This window comes from Coffea arabica, chromosome 4c (genome assembly GCF_036785885.1).
Source record: "Coffea arabica cultivar ET-39 chromosome 4c, Coffea Arabica ET-39 HiFi, whole genome shotgun sequence".
NCBI classification, from domain to species: Eukaryota; Viridiplantae; Streptophyta; class Magnoliopsida; order Gentianales; family Rubiaceae; genus Coffea; species Coffea arabica.
The window spans coordinates 42,329,667-42,337,156 of record NC_092316.1 but is presented as its reverse complement, the minus strand read 5'-3'; positions in this window follow the sequence as shown (position 1 = coordinate 42,337,156).

The following is a 7,490-nucleotide window of genomic DNA, read 5'->3' as shown; positions in this document are numbered from 1 at the left end:
GTTCAAACTCGGGGAATTGACCTGGTTTTAGAGCCACCCGTATCCTACTATTGGGATGTTACATTTGTGTATCGATATGAAATATTTGGATTTATATGTTTATTTGAATGTGCTTTTACATTTAACCTCAATTATTAACTAAGCAGATACCTTATCCCATTCCATTTGTTTTCCTTAGCAGGGGGCCGACGTGGGGATCGTTCGGGAAGGTGTATAGACTTTTGGTTATAGAATAGTTGACTTTGTACTTGTTATAAGTCGACTAGTAAGATGTATATAGTTGTCATGGGGGTTGTAGTTATCAACTTTTTTAGGGTTTACTTTCTGGTACTCGTGGTATGTATGACTTAATGTACTAGTTTATGCAACTTTTGAAGCTATAATCGAGTAAATAAAACTTTCTTTTAGCGTGAAAATCTATTTTCTTATTTTAAGTATTGAGTCCTGGCGCAAGTTAGGCAGGCGTCCCGCCGATATCCTAGAGTTCGCCCTTGAGAGAAGTGAGGGCGTCACAAAATCTAAATTTATAAAAACGTCAAGAGGGACAAAATGTTCATTCAAATGTTTAATTGATACCAATCACATTAATTGCGAATGTCAAAATAATTTCTTGAAGGGGTCACGAGTATACGAATGATGAAATTAAAAGAAAATAAAATTAATTTATATTTATAGGTATAAGTGATCAAAGAAAAAAGAAACTCGGTATAATGGGTATGGAAGGCAAAAACTTGTGACATAATTTTCTTATACACGGATTGATTGGGTATTTAAACTAAAAGTCATAATCACCCATTTCCCATGTTCAAAGAATAATTTTTTTTAATCTAGACAAGCAAATGAACTAACTTATTTTACAATTTCTTAAATGAGATACAATTCTAAATGATATGATTAACACATATAGAGGATAGGAGATAATATAATAAGAAATATTATACAAATGAAAAAATATCCTAAAATAAAAATATGCATGAAAATGTAATGAATGTCACGCAAGAGATGAATCTAACGCATGAACGATCTAAGGGTCTAACGTTGGACTAACCTATTTCTAAAAAATTCTTACTAGCGTTGGACTAGCAAGTAAATGGAGGGAGAAGTTACAACTAACGTTGGATTAGTGTGGCGACGTCATGCATTCTTAATATATAGTAAGACAAATAAGGCATAAATTAAAACAAATAAACATGTAACAGCACGTAGCACATAACAGATAAATATAATATCTAGATGCAAAAATCTTAAAAAAAGCGAATAAAGCACATAACACATAAGCCACATAAACACGCGAAAACCTATCTATTACAGTGGGAAATCTAACTACAATCTAAAATGAGAAAATAAAATAATAAAAAATCCTTTCTACCCTATCTATTACAATAAGGGATCTAATTACAATATAAAATGGAAAAAATATAATAAAACAAATCTAGTTATCCTATCTATTACATTCTTAAGATATTTAAATGCCTCTCAAATAATTATAAAAATTAACTAAAAAAATAAGAAAATTCGAATGAACATCCAAATCAAATAAATAAAGCATAAAAAAATATATAAACACATAGGAACACATAGGAGCACATAAGAACACATAATTGACATTGAAATAATAATAATAAGAGTACTTCCCTTTTGAAGTGGTGACTAAATGGAGTCAAGTTGTCCTATTTATATTCAAAATAAACAAAAGAATCATGGCACCATTTAATCATGGCAACATGATTAGCTATTAAAGAAAAAAGAAAGAAAAAAATCATAAGAGAGTCAAAATTCATTAGGGACTGAATTGCAAAAATTGAAAAATTTTTGGGGTTAAATATATAAATTTTCCAAAGTTTAGGAGTCAAAATTAAATAAAAGATAAAGTTCAGAGACCAAAATGTAATTAATTTAAATACCTAATTGAAAGAAATTTAAAGTTTTTAGGACTACAGTAAAATTATTTCAAAATACAGGGACTAGTCTGCAATTTCGATATCAGATATTCTTAAGAAAACAGGCCACAGGCCATTCTCTATTTCTTCTTCAGGCCAAGGCCATCCGGCCCGATCGAAAGTCCAAGCCAAAATACACACGCCAGCCCGTCTTTTTATCACTCAAGCCCAACCAAAATTGAAGAAATTGGCCCACAAAAAATAAAACATTAGTCCAACCCATTTTCCTTCTTTCTTTTCTTTCCTTACTTTTTTTTTTCTTCTTCTTTTTCTCCTCATTCCACATCCGTTTCTTCTTCTTCTTGCTCGGCCTACTGAAGAAGCTTCAACCCATGGCCGCCAGCAAATTTTCCAGTCACAAGTTTTTCACCAAAATACACTCCACTCAATATTTTGCGTAGATTCCATTTCACAAGTTATTTTTTACAAAAAAGAAAGAAAAGTGGTCAAATGGCCAAAAGATAGTAACAGTTTTGCCTCCCAAATATCACTAAAATCTCACCCAAAAATTGTAAATTTTATACCAAAACACTACTTGTGATTTCTACAATGCAACTATGTTCTTAATTTAACAAGAAAACAACAACAAAATGATGCATTAAGTCAAAATAGCCCAAAAAATGAAGAAAGTTATTCTAATGCCTTTAAAGCTCAAAATTTCAAAAATTTTAGATAACCCAACATTTTTCGGACCTTTTGCTAGCTAATGGTCATCTATTTTTGACAAAAAATAAGCACAAAAGATTCACTAATTTGATTTATTTTTTCACTTTGGCATTTCACAAACAGTTAACATGCATATACAAAAACTATTCTTTTTTTTCCTAATTTGTTCATGACCTATCCCAAAATTCAGCAACCCAACAACAAAGGAAGCCAGCAAAAACAAAAGAAAATTAAACAATGAAGCATTGATTTAATATGACAAAAAAAAACTAAAACTATACCTCAATAAATATGGAAATCTTTAGGTTGCAGTTTTTTGATGAAGTTTCCAAGCCTTGACCGATAGCTGCCCTTTCTTTTTTTGTTGCGTGCGAGTATTTGAGAGAAAAGAGAAGGGTGCCGAGTCTGAGTTTGGGGGAGGAAGAGTGTTTTTCTCTTGTGTGTGTTTTTAGAGAAGATGTTGTGAGTTGAGAGCAAGAAAACCAAATGGCTGAGAGAGTCTTCTGGAGTGGAGTCCTTTTTCCTAGTTCTTTGATGGCGTGTTTTCTATTGGAAGAAACAAGAAAAAGCCGAGACAGTCAATTGAGGGAAGAGTTGCAGTGTTAGATTGGTCCAAATGATAGTTTTTTACCAAAGACAAGAAAGAACCATGGGATAAAAATGATGAAATTTTCAACTGAAAAGAAAGGTCAAAAAATTGAGTGTAGGAATGGGTTAATAGTGGTTTTGGTAGGGAAGATGATTAAAATGTGTAAGTTTAGTCATGATTTGATTTTGATTTTTTTGCTTTTGATTTTGATTGATTTTTTTTTCTTTTTCATAATTTTCTTTTCTTAAAATAAACCTACAAAAAAGGAGAAAAATATACATTAAAATGAAAGAAAATAAATAACTCATCACATAAAAATTTGACAAAAATTTGGTAAAAATTTGGTGTCTACAGTAGCATTGGTGGATTTGGCTCAATATACTTTTCAACTAATGTCTTGTTATGAATCACCCATGAGAAGTGATAGTCACTAATTTTATACTTTGCATCCTGTTTTTTAACAGTCCCACCAATGATGTAGTATCATTTATATGGCTGCAGCAGATTAGCAAAATAACGAATGTCGTTTCCATAAATGATAGTTGAAACCTTAGTCCCCTATTCACAGAAAGAACCAAGCTAGGCAATATTAACCAAAAGGCTGAAGTTGAACATTCATGGTAAAAAACATATAACGGCAAGTATGTAGAGGTTTTTTTTTTTTTTGAGGAAGAGGGAGAAGAAAACATATAACAGCAATGTTTGAGTTAAACAATAAGAATAACTAGAGAGTATGAAGAAAAATGGTAGAAAAACCAGAAAAGAATTAGACCAGAGACTACTATCAATTAATGTTATCAAGAGACTACTATTCTTTGCCTCATTTTTCTTAAAGGCAAAAAAAGCATTTCAGATGTAGGGATATGTAACATGAGAAAACACGATTTGAAGTATCAAAATCTAAAACGCTTTATGTATAGATACTTTAGTAGCTATTGGTCACGTTAGCAGTAGGGATTTTTCAGATTCTTTTCCTTCTTGAAAATTTCATTTTTTGGGAGGTAAGAAATAGAGTTTTCATAAGTCCTCTGTACTTCATTTTAGCCATTGAATGCACATTGAGACACTCAAATGCACCTGAGTTGTAACATTTTCAAATCACTATATATGATCTCTCATGCAGAAAGTTATATTGATTAGGCATGTATCATTGGTTAATAATAAACCTTGGAATATTGTAGGATAAAATCATGTAAGTTAAATCAGAACTTCACTATACTCGATTTGTAAGCATTGCTATTTTAAGTTCCAATGAAACAAAATTACCAAAGAAACATAAAAAGAAACCAATATTAAAAAGTAATTAGCTTGAAATTAAATTGCACAATGAAAAATTAAAAATCTGGACATGTTGATGATTTAGGAAATGTTAAATTGCTAAGATTAGATTCGGTTTATATTATCTCAAAATATGTTAAGATGAGACGCTAAAATCTGATAGGCGGTGATCCATTATTGTTTAACACATGCAATTTCTCCACAACTTGCACAAGCACTGTCCACCTTGTCATCTTGTCTTGGGCTTCATGCACTGAAAGGCATCTCCTTGCCATTGTTATCTATAATAATAAGAAAGACACATAATCAGTTTATAAGTTAAAAGAGAAGAAATTCTGGAACATTCAGGAAAACTGAAACTAAATCACAAAACAACATATTTACTTGGCAGCTATGCGAGAAGTTTCAAGAACTTCTCTAAATACATTATTTTTTGTCTGATCTGTTCTAGGTTTGTCAAAAAATGGAGGTTTAATGAGCACTTTGACTTGAGAAGCAGTTCTTGCTCGTGATAATGCAACATAGAGCTGCCCATGGGAAAACACTGGTTCCTTCAAGTAGATACCAACATAATCAAGTGTTTGTCCTTGAGTTTTGTTTATTGTCTTGGCAAAGCACAAGCTGTGAGAACCCGTAATTTTTCCAATTTCTAGGTTTTATTATATTTCTAGGTTTTCTTATTTTCAATGATTTGTTTTCTGCACTTTCTGTATCCGGAAAATTTTCTAGATAAATTTTATGAGTAAATATAATTTTCAGATGATTTTTCTAGTATCAAATAGATTTTTAGAAATTAAGAGCGTATACCGGACGTGGGACCCACAAGTGTGAAAAGTTCGGAAAAATTTGGCCAACTGAATTACGTTTTGGATACTGGAATTATTTTATCGGGTGTTATGAGATATTTTGAGGTTGCAAATTTGGATTGATGTGAGAGGAAACAAAGTGATAGACTTGCATTAAATTAGGTGACAAGTGTCACCATTTGATTGGGTTACCTTTAAGACTACTATTCCATGTCTTACCATTGACCAAATAAATCACAAAATTAACCAAAAATTGCACCATTTTCTCCTCTCAAGTGCCGGCCCTCTCTCTCAAAGGAAGAAAGAAAACCTCTTCAAGTTTTGGCTTCAATCTTGCTTCAATCATCAAAACCAACCATCCAACCTTGATTTTTCTCCATAAAACACCTTCAAGTAGTGGTGGTGAGTTGTTGTGTGAAGTTATTTGGAAGGTTAAGGTGACCCATAGCTCTCTCTCTCTTGTTTTAAAGGTAAGTTGTGAAGAACCAACCCCCTCCTTTAATTGATGCTTAAATCATGATTAATGAAAGTAGAAGATGCAAGTTTATGGATTATTTCTTGATTTGTGGTGGAAATGATGAAATTTTATTATTTTTGGGGATTTTTCTGTTTTAATATAAGCATGATTGTGTGGCTATCTAGGATGATTAGAAATGGTCTCTAATGACTCAAGTAGGTGGGAAAAGTGATTAATTGCAACCAATTTCTGTTTTGGAAGAAAATTGAAAACGTAGGGTTCTTAAGTGGAGCATTCTGTCCGAAATTTTAGGTCATAGATAGAGGCCGAATTGGCCTTAGCTCAAAACATGAAAGTTGTAGAGAATGACATTTTATAGGTGCCTACAAAATTTTAGGTCAATCGGAGTAGTGTAGAATGAGATAAGTCGAAATTACTATTGCTGTTCTGGTTTTACCCGAAATTGGGATTTGCGACTGTTACTGGTTGTTTTGGTCTGGATTGCTTCCGAATTAGTTGTTGAGGCCTTCTGAAGAAATTTAGTCCTGTTTCTTAGCTTTCATCTGGTTTTGGAATTTCTAGATTTGGACTTGTAGAGCCTGAGTTATGATATTTCCGCTAGAATGCGTTTTGGTGAATCTGTTTTACGGTTTTGATGTAGTATTTTGTATTTTTGACCTGTTTGCACTCAAAACTGGGCTGAGTGACCTTCTGTGATATTGTAGCCCTGTCTTTTAGCTTCGAAATGGTGGGTCTTGCACCCTCATGCGACAATCGTAGTGCCTTTGGTGCCAAAACCGCAAAATGATGTCAAAAACTGTTTTCTTGGGTTAAAGCTTATTTCCATTTCCGGATTTTTCTGATTTCCTTTAATGCTTATATATTCTTATGGAACCTTATTTTGGTAATACTTGGCCTTGGTTTATGACTTGTAAACAAATTTTATTGTGTTTATTTGAATAGTTTTAGGGCTTGTTTTTATTCCGATCATTTCCTAGCTAACTTTTGTACTTGTACTACTTTGAGACTAGTGAACGGCTTTTGGGAAATGAGATGAATTTTGTGTGAGATGTTGGGACTGAATTGAGGAAATAATGAAGCCATGATGGCTGGAAACTAGGTAAACACAAGGGTTATGCTGCCGAAATTTTATTGGATTTACTTGTGATTTGAGCAAAGGACTTTTGGGTTGTTTGTGCCTAGGTCTTCATGTTACCTTTTCGTTTTCAAGAAAATCATGTTTTCCACCCTTGCATTAGTAATTATTTGGCGAGGCATACGACTGGTAGTCGAGCCTCATGTGCATTTTGTTTACTCGATTATGGATGTGAAACCTTCAATTGGTTTATTTTGGCTATTTTAGGGTTTCTTGGCGATTAAGGCCAATCTGAAGTAAAAACTTTTGAAGTTGAGCCGGTGAGTGTACCACTCCCCTCCATTGCTGTTTAACTTGATTTCTGCTCTGCAATCTGTTTATTTGTTCGAGACGAGTGTGTACTTTATCACACTCGTTCTCTAGTCTGTTCATATGCCAATTTACTATGCAAAATTTGAATCTGTTATCTGTGTCTGCATCTGTTCGGATTTCTATGACTTATGAGCTCAATCCTGTGGCTAAGTTATTCGAGTCGGGCCGGCAAGGGCCTGGACGATTAGATAACGAACCACGGTAGTCTGTTCGGGGATTTTGGGTATTGAGACCCTTGATTCCGGGTATACTCGAGTATTACCATTTTGTTCGTTTGAGGTGAGCG